General features: G+C 41.6%; 1 protein-coding gene across 1 annotated transcript in view; it reads left to right on the top strand.

The window, feature by feature from the left end:
- Positions 1-25,440, top strand: part of LOC131908910 (guanine nucleotide-binding protein G(q) subunit alpha) — a 243,539-nt gene that overhangs the window by 95,001 nt on the left and 123,098 nt on the right. The gene's annotated exons all lie outside the window — the stretch shown is intronic.

Raw genomic sequence — 25,440 nt, 5'->3', positions numbered from 1 at the left:
TTGATTACATTCTCTGTCTTGGTCTGGAATTTGGTTGTTAATAAAAAGGAAGCAACCCACTGCCTCTGAGTTAGCATGGCTAGGGATTTGTTGGAAATTACAGCTTGGAGAAGATGGTTTGGATTTGGCAGTTGGTGGTGGTATATTCCTCTTGTAGTTTTTTATATGTGCATGCATTGCAAGGTACCTGCAGGAAGCAAGCATGCTCTTTGGTAATATTTCCACTACAACGTGTCAGGAACAAACAAAGCAGAGGCTTTTGTTCATTAAATAGAGCACTCCAGATAGGGGATCCTGGTATCCCTTTGCAGCTGATTTGTGATTTCTGTGAACTGTCCAGTCAGGGTATCAGGCAGTGTAAAAGGATCTATAGTCCGCCCCATCACCAGTCTCGGCAATAGAAAAGCACCCAACTTGGTGCTGTTACATGAGAAGAAAAGATGTTGAGGACTCACCCTGTGCTACGCTGAGCTGACAGCTCCATTTTTCCTTTTGTTTTGAGCAATCCTGATCTGAAAATCTAAGATCTCAAATGTTATGGCGCTCTTGTGGAGGGTAAAGGATAACTTGCAGGAGTCAGTCCCTCCCCCTACCATGTGAGTCCTAGGGATTGAACTCAGGTTGTCAGTATACATGGCAAGTGCCTTTACCTGCTGAGCCTTCTTGTTGACTCCTTGTGTAAATTCAGTAAAATTACTAAGAACAAAAAAGAAATCTGTGTAAAATTTCCACCAGGCTCTGTACATACCATAAGCATTAAAGAAGTGACTTTTTGTTTAGATTTAAGTCCCATCTTACAGATACTTGTGTATGTACATATGTTACCAAATCCAAAACCTGAATTCTAGAATGTTTCTGGTACAAGCATTTCTGACAAGGGATTCTCAGTCTTACATAGTTTCTGAGTTTAGTCTTGGAAGTTCTGATGACCAGGCTCATTCAGCAACTAGTTGACTTCTGGTTCCCTTTGCCTGAGTACCTGAGGACTTTGTTTTTATTATGTTTGTTATCATGACACCTGTCTTTCCTTTTCATTTGAGGTGGAGAGGTACTAAGAGTAGCAGAACTAAGGTGTCTAAGAATGAGGAAGAACAGTCCCAGGAAGGCTGCTCAGTAGGGTGGGGGTTGGGGGTAATTCAGTCAGTGAAGCACTTGCCTTGTGCCCAAGAATAAGGAAGGACAGTCCGAGGAAGGCAGCTCGGTAGGGTGGCAGCGGGTGTGTGTGTGTGTGTGTGTGTGTGTGTGTGTGTGTGTGTGAGATTCAGTCAGTAAAACTCTTACTTTGCAAACATGAAGATCTGGGTTCACTCCTCAGAGTCCAGTTGAAAATGCTGAGGCATGCTTACACAAGCATACAGTCCCAGCATTGGAGAAGCAAAGACAGGAAGGATCCCTAAGGCTTCAGGTTAATGAGAGACCCTGAGAAGGATAGCAAGGTTGTCCTCCAGCCTTCACACTCTGATTGCAATCAGAGAAGCAGTGGAGAAGCAACCAGCAACCCCTTCTCTCCTACTACTTTCTGTGTCTCTATATGTATTCTGGGTCCTCCAAAACCTCTATGGTTAATTCTAGTCACCCAGTCGCTAACTCTGCCCCCTGATTAAAGATTAAAGTTTATTGGCAGTCTCGGGAGTGTCAGAGTTCAACCACAATATCATATAACACATGCATACCCACACCTAGTCATAAATGTTTGTTAAAAATGGAGAGTGCCACATTAAACCCATTTAAATTATTCTGAAATTTTTGCATTACTTAAAAACTCTCAAGATCCTCAAAGCTATTTTCCAAGAAAAAGTAGCCACAGTTCTGAAGGCTGCATCACCATATTCCTGCCTTTGATCAGCTGAATAAGAAATTGCTACTTTTAAAAATTACAAACAAATAAAACCAAAAACAACACAAGGGAATTTCTTAGTTCACAGAATGACTGTGGGCTGAGCTGCACTATAGGAACTCCACCTATATAAACAAAACTATTAGTTCCACCTGTAAACAGAACTAACAGACATGTGTTTTAATATATTTGAAAAGTCAGATGAGCCAAAGAATTGCAGGCTGCAGAAGCCAACAACTGGCTGAGGAAGTAGGAGGAAACCTTTTGAGGGTGTGAGCTCACAGCGGGCCTGAGAAGCTGAAGGACTGGGCTTGGGAGAGAGGAACTGCAGCCAATTTCAGTCTTTCATCACTCACTTCAGATTCAGGTTCCTGGGAAAAGTGTTGGAGTGGCCTAGCCTGGATTCTTTGCTAGTTCTTTAGAGGGGGGAAGGAAGTCTGGTCAATGGGATTGACAGTCCCTGGGGGAAATCTGGGTACTGCTGGTGGATGAAGGAGAAGGATTTTGGCTCGGCTTCCAAATCTCTATTGCAAAAGTGCACTGTCAATTTATAATGTGAAATGACATGTGAATTCTGTGTAGATGCAAGCCCTCTGAGTTTACTTAGCATTTACCCTAAAATAAAATTTCTTGTCCTGAACTTACTCTAGGTTACAAGATGGGGAGAGGCTCAAGAGGATGGTGAGTCAGTAATAGCTGTATATGTGACGAGTATATACTAGCATTTTACTCCAAGCACAGAAAAGCCAAGCAGTCTTGAGATTTCCATAGTTCATGTGAAACCTTCGTTTCTTTATAGTTGGGCTTCCGTTTTCTTACATGTGGAAGTGGGACAAATAATGATAAGATGGTTTTAGAGTTCTAAAGGTAGTGTACATGAAAGTGTCTTTAAAAGTTTGTCAGCGAGTGTCAAGGCAGTCCACAGTGCATTGTCATCATGGAGAGAATAGATCGGCTAACCTTCCATCTTTACATCTTAGACAGCATGAATGAATGTAGGAGGCATCTACAGAAAAGCTGGCCTCTCAGGTGACGGCCACTGTAACGGGATGCCAAGGGAGGCACAGCATTCCTTATCTGGATGTGTTCAAAATAGAGTGGATTTTTGACATGTGAAATTCTCTAGAGCACTTTTTCTAAGTTAGAGCAGGTGATGGACTAGGCAGCCTGACATCCCTTCTAACACGTGTCCTCGTGCTGATCTCACGGTTTTAAAGTCTCCAGGAGGCAGCTGTGGTTAGAACTCTTACTGCAGTGTGAGGCTCCTGCCTTTCTTGAACTTTGTCCATTCTTGGAAAAAAAAGGAAAAGAAAAAAGACATAAACTAATGGATTTTGTTTAGACAATATCTCTAGTTCTTTAGTATTTTTCCCCTTTCTAAGTCCCATAAATAAAGTAAATAACTAAAAAATATTATTTACATTTTTGCAGGGATTTTTAGTATTCAAAGTTCAAAATAAGATAGAAATTTTGGGTAAGTGTTATTGGTAGCTTGCTAATGAAGATCTTTGAGAATTTTATGGTTTCTTTAAAACAGGAAAAGAATAAAAGAATTGAGGGGCTTTCATGACTAATTTGATCAGTCAGTCAATTTTTTCTAGGTTTATTGACCACTTTTCCCCAATTCTCCAGGACTCTCTGGGGGAGTTGAATTGATACTGAATCTCTAGTGACTGCATCAATTACTCTAGTTTAGTTTAGTTTATTGGCGTGTGTAGGTTTGTGTGCCTCTGTGAGTGTAGGTGTACCTGAGTACCCACCCTTGGATTTGCAGAGGCCAAAAAAAGACATTGGAGCCTCAGAGATAGAGTTAAAAGCATTTGCAGAATGCCTGGCTTGTTATATGTTGCTGGGAACTGATTTCTGGTCTTCATGATTGTGTAGCAAATGCTCTTAACTACCCTTATTATCAGTTTAAAAAAACCCTTTCTATAATCTGCATCTCTCCCTTCTTGCTAAGAATTGTCTTATTTATTATATGTATGGGAGCACATGCTTTCTGTAGTGTGTGGGGAGAGGACAACCTGCAGGAATCGATTCTCTCTTTCCACTGTATGGGTCCTGGTCATCACACTCAGATCACAAAGGCCTGGTGGCACGTGTCATTTGTTACCTGCTGACCTGTCCGGCTCCTTTGTTTTCTATTTAATATGTTGAAAGTACTTTGTAGTCACATTTTCCTGCACTTGATTCCATTGCAGTTACTTATTCACTTTATTTTCATGACAGGCTTAAGTAGAAAATGAATATGAGATTTTTCTCCCCCTTCTCCTCCTCCTTTTGAAACAGTCTTTTGTAACCTATCTGGCCTTAAACTTGCTGTGTAGTAGAAGATAACCTTGAGTTTCTTGCTTCCTCCTTTTTAGTACTTGGATTACAGGTCTTATGTCTTACGATGTTCGGGATCCATCCTAGGTTTCTGTGTGTTCCATGCAAGCACTCTGTCAACTGAGCACCATTCCCAGATCTTTTTCTTAGCTGGAGTTAATCCAATTACCAGGCTTGCCATATTCATTTGGGATCACCATCTGAGTTGATTTTTATCAGAGAAAGCTGAGTGAAGAAAGAATTCAGCAGTAGACTGACACCGACTTGTCTCTCTTCTGTATTGTTACTGAAGTACAGCTTACATACAGAGGAGCATGTGTGTTCTCAGCAGTGAATATCTCCACCCTGATTATGTCTGCACCTAAATCTCTAGATCTGAATCAGCACCTCAGGCTCATTACCAACCACAGGGGATCACCTCCTTGATGTTTAAGGATATTTAGTTTGGCCAGTGTTTCAACCTATATGAGCAAAGGCACACAGTGTATGATCTTTGGTATTTGTATTTAAGTCAGATTTGAGGGGTTCATTTATTCTTGTTTCTGATAGTAATGTCCCATAGAACTTTGCCTGGTGATGAAGATATTTTTTCTCTGTTTTGCCCAATAGATAGTCACATTTGTGTAATATCTAGTTCTATAACTATTCTATAGTACTTCTGGTATATGTTTCCTTTAATAATATACTTGAATGTTTGTGATTGTCACAAATAATACAAATACTGGTACTTTTAAAACTTAGGAAATATACATGTAGTCAATTTCAGTGCATATATATCACCAAAGAGTTTTCTACAACATACCAATTTATATGGGCCTTGTCTGTAAGACTTGTAGTTGTTCAGTATCTACAGCACTTGGTATTGTCTTGCTGATGTGGTGGCTAGTTAGTATTTGCATGGTTTTAATTTTCATGTCTCTTTTTTCTTACATTTTTTAAAAAAATTATTTATATTTTATGTATGAGTGCTCTGCATGTATACCTGCAGGCCAGAAGAGGGCATCAGATCCTGTGACAGATGGTTGTGAGCCACACTGTGGTTGCTGAGAATTGAACTCAGGACCTCTGAAAGAGCAGCGAGTGCTCTTAACCCTGAGCCATCTCTCTAGCCCCCTTCATTTCTTTGATAATTATGTTGAGAACCTTTTCATGTTTTTTTGTTGATTGTCTTTAACAAAAACACATAAACTTTTACCCTTGGTCTGTTGGATTATCTGATTTATTATTGCTTTGTAGGAGTTTTTTATATGTTAAGGACACAAGTCTGCTTAGTAAATGAATTTGCAAATATCTTCTTTACTTTTTGGCTTGCTTTTTATTTTCTTACTAGTTCCTTCAGTGAAAGTCCTTAATTGTCCAGAAAAGATAGCCACCTTTTCTCCCTTCAAATTAGTCCTTTTCAAAGTAATCTTTGCTTACTTACAATTCATATAAATAATCTAGACTTTTTCTAAATTCGTTATTTTTGCTTTTTCCATTTAGATCTAAAATAAACTTCATCATATATTGTAGAGTACAGTGTGAAATAACTAGCCATGTTTTAATTTTTTGCATGGCTATCTATTAACCCAGCTCATTTACCAGACACCACCCAGGGCAGTGCAGGACCACAGTTATCACACATGTCCTGATGATGTGCATGCAGACACCACCCAGGGCAGTGCAGGACCACAGTTATCACACATGTCCTGATGATGTGCATGCAGACACCACCCAGGGCAGTGCTGGACCACTGTTGTCACGCGTGTCCTGATGATGTGCATGCAGACACCACCCAGGGCAGTGCAGGACCACAGTTATCACACATGTCCTGATGATGTGCATGCAGACACCACCCAGGGCAGTGCAGGACCACAGTTATCAGACATCTCTTCATTATGTACACGCAGCTGGTTTCAAGTTGGCTGTTCTGAACCATTTGTTTATCTTGTGTGTCTTTCTGTCAGTATCAAACTCTACCGATGATCAAGCTGTGTACTGAGTTTTAATATTGGTCAGGGTAAGTCATGTGCTTTTTTGCTTTTCCTCTCTGAGGCCACACAAAAGCTGAGTCAATTCCCTTGTAGTTAAAGGTTTTTGGGTTTTGTTCTACTCTCCCCCCACCCCCACCGCCCACCCCCGCTGTCGAAAAAAATTTAACTTGTTAGGCTTCCTAGGCAGAACACAAATACTTTTGAAGCTTATTCTTTATATAAAAACATTGTCCTTTTTCCTGAGGCCTCTGAGTTAGTTGCTGTTCAGCTTGTGTTAATGTATAGCTGAGTTCAAGGTCCTTTATTTTTCCTAGATTACTAATATGACATTAAAATAATCGGTTACATCACTTCTGAAGGTTGATGAAACATGCTTTGTGCCTTCATTAGTATTCATGGGGCCATGTTGATTGTCTTTTTTACCATTTCATTTAAAAAGAGGAGAAGCTGGGCTCAGTGCAGTGGGAATCATTTTCTCCCTCTAGCAGTGTCTTTTGGGCTGACATTTCCTCTGCAGCACCCAAATTAGCTGATGTGTTAGCAGAATCCTTTCCTGTTTCCTGTCTCGGGTGTCCACAGCCCTTGAATTGAGCAGGTTCTTCTGGATTTTCTTTCTTCACTGTGTGATCTCTAGCTTTTGTGGAGTAGGCCACTTTCTGTGGCTCAGTGGAAGAGCTTAAGTGAGAAGGGAAGAAAGCGTCGTTGACGCTTGTTAATTAAGGCGTTTTGATCTGTTTTTTAAACGCTTTATTTGTATGTTGTGATATAGTTCGTTTCTGTGAATAGGCAAAAAACCCTAGATGTTGTTTAGTTTGGTTTGATTTGGCTTTTGACTTTTGAGATAAGGTATATTACTTCCTTTTCTATTGTTGTGATAAAATACTGTGATAAAGTACTAAAGCACTTTATAGAAGGAAGAATTTATTTTGGGCTTTTAATTCCAGAGTAGTGGTTCTCAACTTTCCTATCACTGGGAACCTTTAATACACTTCCTCATATTGTGCTGACCCCCAACCATAAAATTATTTTCATGGCTCCTTCATAACTATACTTTTGCTACTGTTATGAACTGTAATGTAAATACCTGATAGGCAAGGATACCTGATACGTGACCCCCAAGGGGTTGCAGCCCACAGGTTGAGAACCATTGTTGTAGAGGGATGAGTGACCATCACTGTCATGGCAGGGAAGTGTGGCAGCAGGCAGGTAGGCATGATGCTGGAGCAGCAGTGGAGAGCTCATATCTCTAACTACAAACAGGAAGCAGAGAGCAAACTCAGAATGACAAGTCATTAAATTCTCAAAGCCCTCCCCAAAGAGTGCCACTAACTGGGGCCCACGTATGAAAATGGCAACGCCTTTAGAGGCGCTGTTATTCAAACTACCTAGATGCCTTAAACCTATGGTAAAACTCATACCTCAGCCTCCTCCACGCTGTTAGGAACTATTGCAAGCAGCAGAAAAACCCTAGAGACGTGCGTGCACACACTCATGCCCAACCAGCTCATGTGTACACAGTTTATTCATGTGGGAATATATATGTGCACACATTCGGGCCTAATTGGCTCATGTGTACACTGCTTATTCATGTAGGAATAAAGCTGAGGACAGACCAGCATTCTCCCTCTGCTGCACATAAACAACTGCCTTTGGATAATGTTTCCCGGCATGGTATTTGGAGCCTATCTGCATTGTGGCTCTTCTCTTTTCAGTGTGTCCACATTATCTACATCCATATCTCAGGTCAACTTAAGCTGATGCATTGTTTAATATAGTCTGACCAGGGGCTGGTTAAAAGGACTTACTGCTCTTACAGAGGACCTAGGTTCAGTCGCCAGCACCCACATGGATGATCCAGTACCAGAGGATCTGACACTGTCTTCTGACTTCCACAGGCACTAGACACACTTATATGCATGCAGGCAAAACACTAACACACAAAATAAATACATCTGAAACAAAATTTTAAAAATTAGTTGTCCAGAAGAACATTAATACCCAAGGACAGAGAATGAGCTTTAATAAAACCTCGCACAGCATTTAGCACAGAATTTGACTATGCTGAATGAATTAGTAAATGAATGGACATTTGTTTACTATGGTAAGTTTTGATGCATTACTGTGTAGTATACTACTTAAGAATACAGTTAGTGGAGTCAAACACAACTTTACTTGAAACGGACTACAATTGAATTGCCTTCTGATATTGAACAAAGTAATCTTTTAATTTCAGTTTCCTTACTGACAAAATAGTGGCAATTATAATTCCTACTTAACAATGTATTATAAGAAATTCTATTATATAGTCCATGAAAAAGCAGAAAATGCTGCCCATTGTTAAGAGGGATGGTCTTTCATATAGCCATTTAGCTACTGTATACTAAGTGTCTCCCATCTGCTCAGCAACAGAAACCTATCAGACTCATTTTAAAAAGAAAACAGGAATGGTATTGAAATATCTAGACACATGAGAAAAATTGTACTTTAGCAATTTCTCTCAAAACTGCTGCCTGACCTGAGCAGAATGACTTGACTCCTGACAATGTCCTCTGCGTGAGAAACTGTGCTTGTGAATAGTGTGCTCTGGTGGACCTGCTGCTGCAGCTACCTCCCAGCCCAGGGCTCGGGCCCGTGTCAGCAGCATCTCCTTGGAGGCTGCTCCCTGGTCACTGAGGATGTGAAACTCATGGTGGCTCTGGTGTTTGAGGGGGGTGGCTCCACATAAGCCACATCGTCTTCTCCTGACCCTGGAGCCTGAACTCAGTAAGGCGAAGACAATAATGCCTCTGCATGCTGAACGGGAGAAGATGAGGAAGAGAACAATCTGAAGGTATTGAGAAACTGAAATTAATGTAAAAGGTATATTCTTCACGCGCAAGCTCCTAGCTGCTCTTGATTCAGGGGTCTCAGTCATTGCAGAAACTGTCTACACTCAGGTAACATAGTCAGGGAAGCAATTTGCAGTGTTTGGGGGCAACCATTATTTCTGTTCTCCCTATGGAACAAAGACCCAGACCATTCATGTCAGATTTACCTCCAAAACCTCTGTCAGGCTGTGGGACCATCCGTGCTCTGAGGACAGACTGGATCGTGCCCTTTGAGCATCGTCCCTGCCTACAGTCAGGATACTTGTAAAGCTCACCGTGATAACAGCACTTTGCTGACCATCACCAACATGATATATCAAGGTTTCACACTGCAGTCATATTGCTGTGGAATAGAATATGGACTTGAAGCACATGGTGCTGAAAGCCCCTCCTGACCCCGTGATTTGGAGAGACAGTGCCAGACACATCAGGCCAGTGGAATCTCCTCCACTTGCTTTTTAAAGGTCATTTTCTTGCTGCTTGCCCAGGATGTGTATTGCTGGATGAGATTGCCAGTGTTTCCCCAGCCACCCCTTTATTTTGGATGACCCTGTGGGAATGTGGCTTCCCTTTACTCTTCTTGGTAGGTGGAAGACATGCTATATTATTGGCTACGACCTCGGAAACTGTTAATACATCTCTAATTTGGGTAACTACTATGTGTAAAGGTGAAGTTTGTGAACTGTGTATTTGATGAATGACTGATAAATTCTCGGACTGTGATGATGTAGGTAGGGGTGGGCAAGAACACCCAGGGTGACAGTTTCTGTGACATCAGCTGTGCCCCAGATGAGCTACAGTAAACCTACCTGGGCATCTTTGGGTGCCATGTAGTTGTTGCTTATAAGGAAAATCAGGCTGAGCAGCACATCCAGGACACCTTGGTCACTGCGCTGTCAACAAGGGGCTGCAGGACCCCTGCTGGTGGAGCTGCCTTCCACCTCTGTTTTGTTGTCATCTGGGTCCGACTGGACTCTATCACAGAAGGCTCAGCCATGGAAGCCAGGGTGAGGGCCGTTGCATCACCGAGTGGGTCTCTATCTTCAGCTGGACTGTAAGAAAGCCTGGAAAAGGAGTGCCCCAGTGGAACTGGGGCTGTGCTCTAGGCTCAAGAGAGAATTGTCGAAGCTTGAGTTGTAGGTGAAGGAGCTGGGGTCAGGTCAGCTGCAGAGGCGGGACAGCCACAGCCAACAGGCTGGAACACTGAGAACAAAAGCCTCAGGAAAACAGCAAGAGCTGGTCATCAAGATCCACAGCATCCAGGAGCCTCACCAAAGTTGGATATTCAGTTAACACCTCACTGGTAACTTATGCTGTCAGAAGTGTTAGGAATTTTAACTGTAGCACATTTTGGCCCAGGGCAGTGACAGCCCTCAAATAGAGGGAGGGACTGTTTGACTTTTAAGTATGTAGAGTTAGTGTCCAGCAGCCACTTCTGTGTACTGTATCTAGATTTTTCTACACTTTACACCTAGCCATGGGGAAGGGTCATCTTTTTATCTTTTTCTTTGCACATCAGTCTGTTTTGGCCAAGCTATATCTGCAAATGGAGTGACCTTCTCCAGTAGGCACAGAAGGTACTGTCCAGTCAACTGAATATGGGGCTGGAAACATTTGAGTACTAAGGCAGCATGTCTGAAATGTTATTAAAGTAAGCATAATCACACAGGGGTCTTGAGAATTGCATATGTGTATTTCAGTGGGCTTGGGGTGGGCCTGTGGTAGGCCAAGGGCTTTGCTTTCCTGACAAGTTCCCAGGTGATGGTGTTGCTTGAGTCACCTTAAGCATAGAACTCTGGCTTTGCCACCAGGGGCAATGTGAAAACAGCATTAGAGAAAGCACCCCATAGCATATACATCAGTAGGATTTCAGCCATGGGATGTTAAGCTAGTGACTTAAACTCTGAACAGTATGCACCCCTTAGAAAGTGAGATGATGATGATGATGGGTCTCACTCTGTATAGTTGCTATGAGCATTAATGAGAAAATACAGGTACAAACTTGAGTAATATTAGTGCATTGTAAGTGGATGCTAAATAAAGAGTTGTTAAATTCTTTCTGGAAGGGTCAGGGTTAGGAGAGAGAAAGGGCCTTTGAGGAAAGTCCAGAGGCTTTTGGGGGGAAACTATTGATTGTTTAAAGATACAGGGGAGTCTTTGACTGAAGACTAGATGTGGGCTGCATTATCAGCAACAACAGTGATTTCATGTAAGCAGCAGCCTGGCCTCTGGTTGGACCCAGCATGTAGCTTGTAAATGAAAGAGTCCTGAAGGGCCAGTGGATGTAGATGCTGTGGGAGTCAGTGTAGCTTGTCATCCTGACTTCAGGGTGCTTGCAAGCAAGGAAGGGCGGCTAAAGCAATCAGAAAGAGACAGGAAGTGAGCCAGCCAGCCCCTCAAGCACTTCTGACCCAGTCCAGCAACAGGCTTTTCACCTGAGTGCCAGGTAGAGAGTGTTCTAGTTCTGCACATGAAAAATATCTAAAATGTATGTTCTAAGTTACTGAGTGTGTAAGTTATAAATTATGATTTGACAACTACAGTTGAATTTTGTAGTGCTTAAAGTGCAGCTCAAATGCCTTTGGTACCCATGTACTTGCATATGATTTACTTGTGAGAGAAAGTGGAATTACCTGCAACTCCCACATTGGTCTTTCACCATTTCACCAGCTAGATCCTTCGCCTGCTGATCCACATTGTGGGTGGAATCGAGCGAGGCTCAGGGTTTACAGCTCCTGACTCGAAGTTGGGTTCAGTAGATGTTCAGTCACAGGGAGCTGGTCACATGATGCTGTGATTTCAGCTACATTCTCTTTGTTCACCTTTATATTTTCAAATTATCTATGCATTCAACATCTAGTTAATTAAAGAAAAACTAAAAACTTCCTGTGTCTCTTGAGCCAAAGGAATGTGAGGGATGACTCTCTTATAGGAACGTGCAGTTTCTGTGGAGGCAAGCTGTGCAGCAAAAGTAGTTAATGCTCCACAGACCAGGCAGAGTTTTCTGCATGGGAGCATATATATTTTTACCCTAGGTAAATTCTCTTTCTGTATCCTCTTTGCTGCCATTCTGGGTTGGTAAATGGAGTGTTACACCTGGTAATGCTGGATGTCCTGTAGTCTGGCAATTTCTCATGAGCAGATCTGGTGAGATCCAGGGAAAGCATTGGAGCTACTGTTGCAGTCTTGGGTTGCTGCTGGGCTTGATGTAGACCATAAATGACACACTCTAAAAAACTTAGTCACAAACCAGAGGTCATTTGAAAAGCTTATGTGGTAGAAAAACTGCTTGGGTATGAGTTATAAGATACACACTTTACTATATGAAATTTAGAAACCCAATTATTTTTATCTGGTCTAGATGTTTTTTCTTCTTTTTTCCAAGATGGAAATACATTAGTTTTTATAAATATCATGGCAAGTTGCTCATTTAAAAAAAAAAGTTCTGACAATACAGGAAAAAAAAAGAAGAAGAAAGTAAAAATCACTTAGAGCCTCACTATGAGGAAGACAATGAACTTTACGGCATCTACACATGTGACCCTAGGTGAAGAAACAGCTGCATCATTCTGAAATTTAACTTGGACCCTCCAGGAAGATTTGCTCATCATTAACTAAGCATTACAAATTGTGCATCTTGTTAAAACATTAGCAAGTATGAACTCCCATCACTTCCATCACCCAGATGTTAGTTACCTGTTTTCTAAACTGAAGGCCAAGTTATTTCAGGCTTCCCAGTTGAGTGTCTAGTCTCCATAAAATGTTCTAGTAATGTGTACACACACACACACACACACCCGCCCCTGGAAGGCTTCCCAGTTGAGTGTCTAGTCTCCATAAAATGTTCTAGTAATGTGTGTACACACACACACACACACACACACACACACACACACACACACACACACGCCCCTGGAGGGCACTGGGCCTCAGCTTGATCTTTGATAGTCTGACCTGACTTGCTGGAAGACTCATTTATCCAAAGTGTTATGGAAGATCAGAAAGGAATCTCACTTGTATCTTTGGTAAGGGCACCGATGTTTGCTTTCTATTTGATTTTAGCAGGGTTTTGTCTTGGGTTTTAACTTTTCCCATCCATGTTCGGCACATGTAACATGGATCATAGACATGAGGAAGCAGAGACAGGTTTCTTAGTGACCACCCAGATACTACAGAACTTGAAAACTGCATGAGAAAGCTGACGGTTTACTTTTAGACAGTGTCTCGCCTCCCTCTTTTAAGTAAGTACTATAAAGCACATTCACTTACACTTTAACAATTAAGCTGGACAAGCAAACCTCTTGTAATAAGTTACTCTGCTTTGCACCCTGTTACCTCCAGTTGCTTTCCTGTAAACCAGGGGAAGGGAAGGGAACTCTCACTTCAGAGTCTCCTTACTGGATTGCTTGTCTCTGCTCGATGCTCAGGAGCTTTGTGTAAGTAAGCATCCATGTCACTCCTCATTGCTCCCTGCTACCGCCCTTGGCCTTTTTAAAGAGGACACAGCTGTGCATGGTGAAAGACTACTCAGGTAGCAGGTGAGTATGCAGTGTCTGTGGGGTCTTTTACCAGGATTTCACTGACTCTCCAGGCCACTTGAGCTGTTTGCAGCCTGAGTTCAGGGCTGTGGTCCATGGAGTGGCACTCAGGTTCTTCACCAGTGTCTTTTTGTCTAGTCTGCGTCTCGTTCATGAATCCCTGACGTACCGCTCAGAGTTGACATGTGTCTGTCTGTGAGACCTCTGGACTTCATCACTCATGCCACCTTCCAGCTCTGTCCTGATTAACTGAGATTCTGCAGCGATATTTCTGTCTACAGACCACAGTGCCTGGAGACTGATAATTACTGAATTTGCTCCCTCCTATGGGAGGTGTGGACCACAGTGCAAAATCAAAGCATGTGGGTGTGGTAGTGGAGTGAAAGAAGGCTGTGAAGCAGGTTAACTAAGCTAACCTGGACCATGGTTAAGGAAGTGGGCTGGCTAATTGGGAAGCATCCTTACACCCTATAGGGCCAACAGGGACAAGCTTGGGTGAAAGCTTTCAGTCTGTATTCAAGTTCACCCTGCTCCCCAGTCAGTGTATATTCATTGCTCAATGTTCACATTTTAGGTTTTGTAAACTATGTTCTGACATCTGTGATCAGAATTTATCATTGGTAACATTTTGTGTATTATTAATTTAGTAAATCCACTTCAGTTATTTTCTTTATTATTTTAGCATTTGTATTTTCCTTGAAAACAAACATTTTACTTGGTGTGTCATGAACAAATATTTCATCTATTTGTTTGTTTGTTTGTTTGTTTGAGACACAGTTTCTCTGTGTAGCCCTGGCTGTGCTACTCTCTCTGTAGACCAGACTGGCCTTGAACTCACAGAGATCCGTCTGCCTCTGTCCTCTGAGTGCTGGGATTAAAGGCATGTGCCACCACTGCCTAGCCTCATCTTTTTAATGTCAGGGCCTATTAAGGAATTGCTCTCAATTGCAGTAAGATTACAATTAATGTAAAGAGAACATTGGTGTTAATATTTACAGCACTGAATAGTACACTCGTTGAACTTTAGACATGCATACCAAGAATGAAGAAGCAATTTTTTTTCACTTGCAGTGTATTTGGAAATTAATCCTGATACTGGCAAGTAGAAAACAACCAACACCCTGGAAGATACCTTTTCAGGACTAAAGACCTAAAGAGGTAGCTCAGTTAGTTATGTCCTTGCTATGCAGGAATGAGGACCAGAGTTCAGTCCCCAGGACCCACTTAAAAAACCTGAGGCCAGGTGTGATGGTGTTTGTAATCCCAGTGATCAGAAGGCAAAGACTGGATCTCTGGAGCTCGCTGTCCATATGCTTAGCGTGCTTGGCTTCATGCCAAAAAGGGACACTGTCTCAAAAACAAGATGAATGTCTTCAGAGAAACATCTGTGGCTGACTTGGTGTCTGCATGCACATGCACCCACACAAACATTCACATGTATACACAAGAAAGAAATAAGTGACAGGTAAGTATCTTTTCAGGTTTTTTCTTTCTTTCTTTCTTTTTTTTTTGGGGTGGCCTAGGCTTAAACCCAGGGCCTTGAGTGAGCTAGAGAGAGCATCTTCTGCTGAGCAGCCTCCCTGCTCCAGAGGTCAAGTTCTTTATATTTAAATTTTGTTGACATGTGCATAGAAAATTTTAAAGCTTTTAGCCCCATTCAGTGAACTTATAATGTACTTAATGCTAAAGGCTACATGCTATTATCTCCATTTACTGTTAAATAAAACTTGGGAAAACCTACATTACTAAGGGTGGCCTTATTGTGCCACCCTTCACTCTCTGATTCCTATGTTGAATTCCTGACTCCCAGGGTGATTATATTAGGGGTAGGGCCTCTGGGAAGTGATTATACCACGAAGGTGATAGAATCCTTATGAATGGTATTAGTACCCTAGTAAAATAGACCCAAAGGAGATTATTTACGTCTTCTACCATGTGAGGCCACAGTCTTGAGAAGTTGCTGTTTACAAACCAGAAAGCAGTTCCTCACCACACAGTGAATCTGCTGGCTTTTTGATTTTGCACTTTGAAGGCTCCAGACCTGTAAGTGTTGGTTGTTTATAAATTCCCATTTTATGGTGTTTTATTGTAGCAGTCTCAGTGGACTGATAGTAACTAGACTAAAATTGCAGACTTGAGTGTAGCAGGAATCTTAGAAGGTCTTATTAATAAAATCAAACCTGAGGCCAGTTATTGGGGTGAATGCTGGAAGATCAGAGAAGTAGAACAAGCCACAGGTACCTCACCTTGTCAATTCCTCAGCTGATCCAGTTTCCTCAGACTGGAAGCCTCTGAGTCCTCATCCAGAATGAATCTCAGCTGAACTGCTACTCGAAAGCCTGAAAGCTTAACTAGCCAAATGCTTCTAGTTTCTGGTCTTCACGCCTTATATATCTTTCCTTTCTACCATCACTCCCTGGGATTAAAGGCTCGCTTTCTGGGATTAAAGGCGTGAGTCACCTTGCTTGGCTGTATCCTTGAACAGATGGATTTCTGCCTCTGAATGCAAGGATTAAAGGCATGTATTACCACTGCCTATCCTAAGTATCTAGTGGCTTTTCTGTTCTCTGACCCCAGATAAGTTTATTAGAGTACACAATATTTTGGGGAACACAATACCACCACACTTGAGTGCATGGTTTAAGGCAGGATTTCACAAGCAGCCACACTAGGGGATGAGTCTGCCAGTAGTCAGGTTCTAGTGGAAGGAAGGGCAGTCTTCTCATACATTTGCAAGGTTTGGAGGAAGCTAGAGCAGTCCTGCTGGAGGGTGAGGTAAGACAAGCTCTGGCGTATTGTACACAGTGGGCCTGTGACAATGAGTGTTTGGACAGCTGGACAGCAGTGGAGGGAGGAGAGGAGCAAAGTAAGGGGCAGTTTGAAAGATTTGGGGGACAGAAACCAGCAAGGTGGGGCAGATTTTGAGAGGAGTTAAGGCTGTGAAGGTGGATGAAAACCAGGTAAAAAGCTTCAGTCCCACGCGCCATGGCGGGTCATAATTTCCATGGGGCCTTTGGTCAGGAGAAGGAGGTGGGGGAGTTTGTGTTCCTGGAGGTGGTGCAGGGCTATCCCAGATAGTGCTCTGTGGAACTGGGAGCCGCACTGGGAGGCAGCAAGGAGGAGCCCAGTCCAGACAGGAAGACATCCAGGAGAGACAGAGTGGAAAGAGAAGCCGTATCTGGAAGGGGAGGCAAAAAGAAGGATTGCCACAATCTTTATTTTGATTTGCATATTCAATTTTTTTCATTTGAAGTCCAAAATGCATTTGTCAGTCTGTGGTAATTTTCTGGTAAAGAGGGAAACTTTTTTTTATTAAGATATTTTTATTTATTTTACATACTAATCACAGATAGAGGGAAACTCTTAACACTATCAAAGAAAATGTAAAAATTAAAGTGTTCTGGAGAAGCAGGACACCCATAACTCTGAAATTGTTGGATGCAAATTGCTGGTGTTAAAAGGTTCAAGGTAGAAGTCTTGCATAGTGATGCATGCCTGTCAACCCAGCACTCCCAATGCTGCAGAAATAGAAGCTACATGGTGAATTTGAGGCAGAAAGGGTTCAAGGTAGAGAAGGCAGCTGTCAACAGATAGCCCTCATCAGTCTTATCTGAAGTGTTAGGCAGGATCTGCCAAGAAAGAGAGGGGTGAGCATAAGGGTCAGGAGAGGAGGAAAATAGAGGGACAACTTAGTGGGAGGCAGTAATTGGGATTTAGAGACAGGGTATGAAACCAAGATGAAGCAGATTACTGAGCAGGACTGTGCTACTAGGATCTGGCCACAGGTGGATCTAATTAGCTATTTTCTAAGGTAGTCATACTCCATATCCTCATTCCAGTTTTCCACAACAGGAAATAGGCATAACATGCACAATTAAAAATCCAGGTAGACCCTAACTCATTCTAGCAATATATTTCTATTGCAGTAAGATATCTTACTGTCCCGTGATATACTCAGACCATTTTTAACCTTGATGTTTGTACATACAATTTATTCACAGGGTACAGTAAATTGTAAACCAGCACAGTCCATTAGCCATGAACACTTTACAGGCTCCATGATCACAGGCTGCTTTAGTAAAGAACTGTGCTTGGCTTCAAGAAGTCTGTGGGCCTGGTGAGAGAGTAGACTGAAGTAGGCATCGTGGCAGCACGCAGCTGGAATCCTAGGAAGTCTACCTTACAGATCTTACTCATAAAAATGAGGTGTTTGAGACTGCAGCACTCTCCTTTATTTTTGTCCAAGCCAGCAGCGCTGTGTGCAGCTCTGTGCACATAATCCATGCTTATTGTGTATTTATTTACTAAATGTGTGGCAGAAGAACTTACCAAAGTGCAGAGGTGCCATCCAGCAAAGTTGTATTTTTTTTTTTTTTTGTTAATTGTGTTTTTGTTTTTTTTTTTTTTGAGATAGGATTTCTCTATGTAACAACTCTGGCTGTCCTGGAACTCGCTTTGTTCCAGATCAGACTGGCCTCGAACTCAATAGAGATCCACCAGCTTCTGCCTCCAAAGTGCTGGGATTAAAGGCGTGCACCACCACTGCCCAGCCAGCACAGTGTTCTTTAGATCCAGCCCCATGGGCTTTGGCTCTCTTCTGCCAGAGGTCTTGCATGTATCATTCACCTCTCCATTCTTTTCATGAATGGCTTCCATGGGATCCTTTCTTTCTAATTATTCCATTTTATAATTATACAAGGTAGTGTGGTTCTTTAATACCCCATGTTGCTCTCTATGGCTCTAATACACAGAGAAAGGTGGGGGGAGGTGAGAGGGAGAGACTAGTAATACACAGTTTGGTTTAGCATTATTTATAATATTGAAAAATTGGAAATTAACCAGATCAGTAAGAAAGTAGTTCAGATATAAGTATTCAGGAATTCTGTGCAATTGAAATAAACAGTGAAGTGGAATTACACACATATATACTATACTTATACAATGCATGAACATTATAGTATTATGCATAATGTAATCCATTTTTATGAAATAAAAGAAATTCAGGATGCTCACTTGTAATGGTAGTGAACAGAAAAATCTAGTATACTCAACAGCAAACTTTAGCTTGCTTCTGAGACATAGAACCAGCATTTTTTGTGTGTCTGTGGTGGTTTGAATGAGAATGGTCCCATAGGCTCATATATTTGAATGTCTAGTCCCTAGTGGGTGGAATGTTTGAGTAGGATTAGAGGTGTACCCTTGTTGGAGAAGGTGTATCATTAGAGGTTTGAAAAGCCCATACTAGGGCCAGTGTCGCTCTGCCTGCCTGCACATGAGGATGTAAAGCTCTCAGGTGTTTCTTCAGCACCATGCATTTTGCCACGATCCCCACCATGATGATAATGGACCAACCTCTGAAACTGTAGGCAAGCCCCCAAATAAATGCTTTCAGAGTTGCCTTGGTCATGGTATCTCTTCACAGCAGTAGAACTAAGACAGTGTCATTTGTTTGATGTGGCTTCTTTGTACTATAAACTTAATTCTCTGTCCTGTTTACTCACCTGTTAATCCATTCCATTACTGCATACCTATGTGCCAAGCACTGTATTTATGGAACCAAGAACTCAGCTGCTCTTGAGTTGCTAAGCTGCTAGCTAGGGATCCAGGTAATTACATGGTAACTTATAATACAGTGTAGTGAATGATAGCAGAGAAAAGTGGAACACACCCAGGCAGTTGATAGCATGGAAGGATAGGGACAAGGAGGCTTCCCAGGACTTGCTTTTGCAAAAGATGCTGTTTAATAAGTGCTTCCTGTTTGCAAAGTCCTGGCCTGATTGAAGTACAGCCCTTGTCTCCCAGGAACCACATGAAAAGCAAGTGCTTTTTATTAGCATTAAATAATAGTAATGTACACTGTGTGAGATAAGGAATACAGGTTGTCAAGACAGTGGGTGACTTGGATCATTCTGTGAGGGAGCTGTAGGCTTTGAGTGGCTGTGTTTCATTGCTTCTAGGGTTGCTGCAGCTCCTAGATGAAGAGCATGTGATAATGCTGAATAAACTCCCCCCTTTTACATTCTTGACCTTTCTTGTGGTGCATTTTCTTTATCTAAATGAAGGATCTTTTGCATTGCTTTTCTTTTTCAGAGGAAGTCTTTTAAACTGTTGGTTTTAGTGTTATTAGTGACAGCAGTTTCTAAAATCAAATAATGGCTTTGAATAAATAACCAGGCTCCAGAGGTGTGGGGCAGCAGAGGTCCTGGTTCCTCCTTGTCACAGAGTGAATCAGCATGTTGGGCTTTTGCAGTAGCTCAGGTCCCCAGAGGCCTCACTGCACTCACTGTGCAGTGTTTCAGCTCATCAATACAAGCTCGAGTGTAAACAGGAAATGGTCCCAGTGAGAATCTCAGGGGCATACCCGCAGGGAGCTGTGCCTGGGCCATTTCTAGGTTCATCAACCCTTGACAAAAGCCCAATAGAGTAGGTAGGCACTGTGTTCCATGAACAGTCATCCAGTGCAGGCTCTTCTTGCTGCTGTGATTTTAACATTGGAGATGGCCAACTCTTAACGTCCTTTTAAAAAAAAAAAAAAAGATTTATTTAAGAGGGCACCAGATCAAATCGTATATGGTTGTAAGCCACCATGTGGTTGCTAGGAATTGAATGAACTCAGGACCTCTGGAAGAGCAGCCAGTGTTCTTAACCTCCGAGCCAACTGTCCAGCCCCTAACATTCTTATCTACAGGCATGCTAGCCCTTGCGGGTCATCTCCCTCCCCCGCCTCCCCAAGCTCTGCTCTGCTGCAGCAAAGGTTCATGTTGCTAAGAGTTCATTATTACAAACATGCAGTGGAGCTTCATCATAAATAATTAAAAATCCCTGACAAAGAAAATGAGCTAAGCACATTCTGTGATCCAGTAAACTGATTTTTCCCTGCCTCACAGTGGTCTGTTATCTTGCTAATTCTCCAAACTCCATAATTAACAATGGGCAGCTCTGTTGTAGAGAGAATTACCCAGGTTTGGCCTGAGCACCTCTGCTGTGACAGAGGGTACAAGGGGTTTGGCTGTGTTCCTAGCAGTCTCTCAAAGACGATTTTGGTTGCTTCCCCTTATAATTAAGTGTCATTGTAATAACAGATGTATTTAGCCTTTGGTAACATAGATGACTTCTGGAAGACAGAGTACAGCCGTCCTGTCATGCATTGTATGTTTCATATTTGAAAGCAGTAAGGAAACTAAAAGGCTTACTCTGAGGGTGGAAGGTATCAGTCATGCCCATTGCCTTCTGACGATATAACTGTAATAAATAATAATAAATAAGTAATAAATAACTGGGGGCATGACGTGAGTGAATATGGTATGTGTAGATTGAGCTGATTTCCTCATTGAATTGATGGTGTGATAGAAGGGACGAATTAGAGAAATCTGCTTTAGCTTAAAACCCAGAAGAGATGAGTGTATGTGCTTCCTTTGTTTGGATCTTGATTTGAACAAAAGCTAAGTTTAAAAAAAAATAACCTTTAGATAATCAGTGAAGTTGAAAAATAAGCCAGGCGTAATGCCAAAAATTATTTTTAGTTTTGTTAGACATGATGATAACATTGTGAGTTGTATAGAAGTACCTGTAAACTGTAGAGATGCATATTGAAGTATATAGGGCAAAAGGCAGACAAGTAGCATTTTAGTCAAAAGAGATAGGACAGAAGAGCAGAAGACTGAGGGAGACACTTAGAGCAGTCTGGTGAAGTCTTTGAAGACAGAATATCTTATTTATTCTTTTACAATTGCACATCCTGCTCCTTAGTACCTCCAGCTCTCCCTCCCTGTTCCCCCAGGAGCCCTCTCTATTCCCCATCCCATTCATGTTCTCTCCTTTTTTGGCTAATAACCCACTGGGTCCGATTAGTGCTGCCTATTGGAATGTTCAGTCTGGGAAAAGCTTGATGGTTGCTAGAATTTATTGGGGGTTTAGTTCATTATTCTCCAAACTTTATGTGTGTTTGAGATTTTTGCATAGTGAATGTTTTAAAGCAACCGAGTTCTCTAGAAAGAAACAGGTTGTAATTTACAAGTATTCTAACTGAGGGTCTTGGATTATAAATTTCTGCTTTTTAAAATGGGGGATATTATATTAACTACGTAAGCTCCACAACCCCCTAGATGATTTTTATGCATAAAGTCTGTAACCAAATGGACAAACTCATGACTGCTCTATTTCAGCAGTTTCCTCCATTTGCTCTCTGCCCAGTCTCTTTGCTCTATCATTGGTACTGGGGAGGAAGGGAGGATGTTATCAACACCTGTGCTCCAGACTGAGGACCATTCCTCTAGAGTGTGGCCCGCCACTCTAGTGCTCAGCTCTGTGTAAACAGTATGTTACCTGTGTGGTGGTCCCAGTCACCAGGATGTAGGTGTAAACCCCATCACTGACTACTGTGAGTTTCAGCAAATCCACATTATTTTCTGCTTTACGTCCCCATTTTGTTAAAGGGGAATGATGAGAATAAATGGCTGACTGACAGAGGATTAAATGAAGGAATATTGACAAAACAGTTATGAGTGCTTGTATGCAGTGTGATAAGTATTCCTCCCCCTCCAGTTGTGTCTCTCTTCTTTAAAAAAACAAAAAACAAAGGTCATTGGGTTTGGGGCTTTCGTTCAGTGGTACAGTATAATCCTACAGCATACACAGAGCCTTACCCCATTACGCTGAGGTATGGATGGCATTCTTCTTAATTTCATTGTATAAATGAACAAATCTGGAAAGGAATAGCAGGTGCTATTATCAATTTAATTCTCCCCGTCCTAATACAGACTTAGTTTTTATCTATAATTATTCTGTAAGATTACTGCTAGAAGTACTGCCTCTTCCCATTCGGGTTGTGCTTTGTTGGGGCTTGCTTTTTTTGTTGTTTTGTTTTGTTTTGTTTTGTTTTTTTTTTGAAGCAAGATGTCCTCAAATTCATGGCAAACCTCCTGCCTCAGCCTCTCTCGAGTGCTATGATAATAGACGTGAACCACCATCACTATCTCCTATCTGTTTTTAAATTATTTAAATCTTAGTTTTATTGTGCAAGTATCACACCCTTCTCTGTGTGGTACAGTTAGCATGGAGAATGGCATCACATTCTGGAAGGACTTAAGAGCTTAGAAACGAGATATGTTTGGACTGGAGTTGATGTTCATTTACTGTGTTTAGGTCATTTCTTTAGGCTACTATTTCCCTAAACCTAGGCTTCAGTGCCCCCTCTGGAGGGCTTGTGGAGATCAGGAAAATGAGGGAACTGTGACACAGCCCTGTCTGTGCATGTCTCTGGGTGTTAAAAGTTTACACTGTATCCTAAGGAAGGAGAAGGAAGGGAAGGTTTTAGAGGGCCCCTGCCGAGAGAGGAGGTAACATCACAGTAGTCCTGCCCACCTTGAATTTGAATAGCTGAGAACTTAGGTGTTCACTTGACCCTGTACTTGAGGTACTTGTGGGACCTACTTGTTTGTCTCTTATACCCTTGGAACCTACATTTTCTGTGTCCTACCTGGAGGAGATTGAGCTCTCTAAGCCTTGTAGATTATTTACGAAGGGGGGATTTTACCTTCAAATAATTATTGGGCAGAACAGTAAAACCTTTAACATTTCAGTGGTTTTTGCTTAATATACAGCATTCAAACATGCACACATTCTATACACTACTCCTTAAGGACATGTAGTTCTTTAACAAAACAGAATAAGAGCCCCTCCATCACCTGTATAATTGGCTGATTTCTAAAAGGCATCATTTAGGACTTTAATCTTCTCAGAGTCTTATCTATACCCTGTGAATGAAGCATTAGACTAGTAAGAATGAGTAGTATATGTTTGATTTTTTTTTTTTTCTGTATCAGTAAATGTCACTGAGTGTAACTTAGGTCATGTTGGCATTCAGTAATGCTCTTCAGTTGCTCATGACTCTTGTTTAAAAAAAATGAGTTTCCACTCACAAAGGACTTTACATATATGAAATCTACTATTATAAGCTAGAATATCCTCCTACTCTGAGCTTCGTGTGCGGACATTGCCATTGACTAGACAACACTGTCATAAATGTAATATAAGCCAGCACTGGATCTATGAGATGGTATATATTTCTTCCTATACTTTGTATTTGTACATTAGGCAGAGCTATGGGCCTGTGTCAAAGTGTTCCCAAGGCATTCTGCATAGTGGAGATATTTAGTGAAGTCCCGCAGAATGGCAGATGAGAAAGTTACTGACCATCTGATCAGAAAGCCTGTCTGTGAAACTGAGGTGTGGACAGAGGCCTTGAGTGGGACAGATAAGCACTCCAGAGAGCCCATTGGATAGACTCATTGGATAGAAGCGCTTGCTGTGTAAGCCTGGCAATGAGTTCATTCTCTAGGACCCACATGAAGGTGAAATGAGAAGGTGACTCTACAGCGTGTTTTCTGGCCTCCAAACACATACTGTGACTTCTACGTACTCACACATACACACAAAGTCACTATTACTAATAATGACAGTAACAGTCAATATCAGGTAACTCCCTGATGCTGAAAAACAAGCAATAGTAGAACCTAGTACACATTTAAATGATAAGATAATTTACCACACAAGACACATTAGACAGTAACAACAGGGATTTCTGGGTACAGAATCTTAGCTTCTAAAAGCAGGTGGAATTTGGTGAAATTTGTAACTGGAGTTTTATTTCTGATGGAGTTTTATGCCCAGGGCAATGAACTCATTTCAGAGCTCTTGTTCAGAAGTGTCTGCTCATTATACAGTTTAAAATGTGCTTCAAAGTGGGCAGAGGATGTGCTGAGCGCCGAAAGGATGGACATTTGGCAGTGTTTTGGCTCCATGGATTAGGCCTTACAGGAGCCTAGAGTACTGTCACAGTTTCCACCTCAGTCCAATCAGGCAGCTACAGGGAAAGGAAGATGTCTCTTGCTGTACTTGGCCACATTCTGGCCTCTAACGACTCACTTGATGAAGGCCCACAGGTGTCTTTCATAAAATATATTCATATTCACATTAGGAGGAACAATGGTGCTGTATCATGAGAGTTTGCAAAATAAACTGAATTTTCTCTCCAATGTGTTTTTTGGAGCCGAGTGAATCAATTGTTACACTGTAAAATTTAAATCAGAATAACCATTTCCCAGTCCTCTCTGCCTCCCTCCCCAGCCTGTACTGAGTGGGGAAGAATCCAACAAATATATAGGGAAGCTAAACCCACAGAGAAAAGTAAGGACTGCTGCTACAAAATGTGGCAGGGGATAGGCAGAGAGAGAGGCCTGAGGATAACTGCGTGAGAATATGTGTGAGAAGAATAAATAGCAAAGTGCTTGCAGCAAAGTGACCGAAATAGAGAAAACTAAAGCTACTGATGATTATTGTTGGCCTGCTGACTGAAATCTGCATTTTTATCTCTGGATATTATATATTAATGAATTAGAAAGTTAAACTCTGAAGCAAGGACAAAGTAAAAAAAAAACAGATAAAGAAATAAAAGCACTCTATCTTGTTTATTTCATGAGTTCATTTTCTTAATAATTCTTCTAGGCACAGCTTACTAATTTGGGGGGGTTTAGGTAAATCAATGAGTAGCTTCTATTAAGAACCTCCTTAGCAATATGACAGGAACAGTATGGAGAATTGTGTGAGTAAAGCATTGTGTTTAACCAAATAGCCATGCAAAAATGTATATAAACAGGCAATTGCATTGCTAACAAGATGAAGAGCCATTATTTTAGCAGAAATGAGATACATTGTAATGGATATAAGTGTGTTTGTATGTAAGATGCAAATTTTAATTGAAAACTAGAGTAAAGTAGAATGCCTATAAATAAACACTTGTCTGGAGGACTAGTTTTTATGTGTTATGTATGTAAATAGGAAAAATGAATAACCAATTAGCTTGTTTTGGTTTAATGTGTATGATTTGGAGTATTAAG

This window comes from Peromyscus eremicus, chromosome 1 (genome assembly GCF_949786415.1).
Source record: "Peromyscus eremicus chromosome 1, PerEre_H2_v1, whole genome shotgun sequence".
Classification (NCBI taxonomy): Eukaryota; Metazoa; Chordata; class Mammalia; order Rodentia; family Cricetidae; genus Peromyscus; species Peromyscus eremicus.
This window is presented reverse-complemented; position numbering and strand designations above follow the sequence as displayed.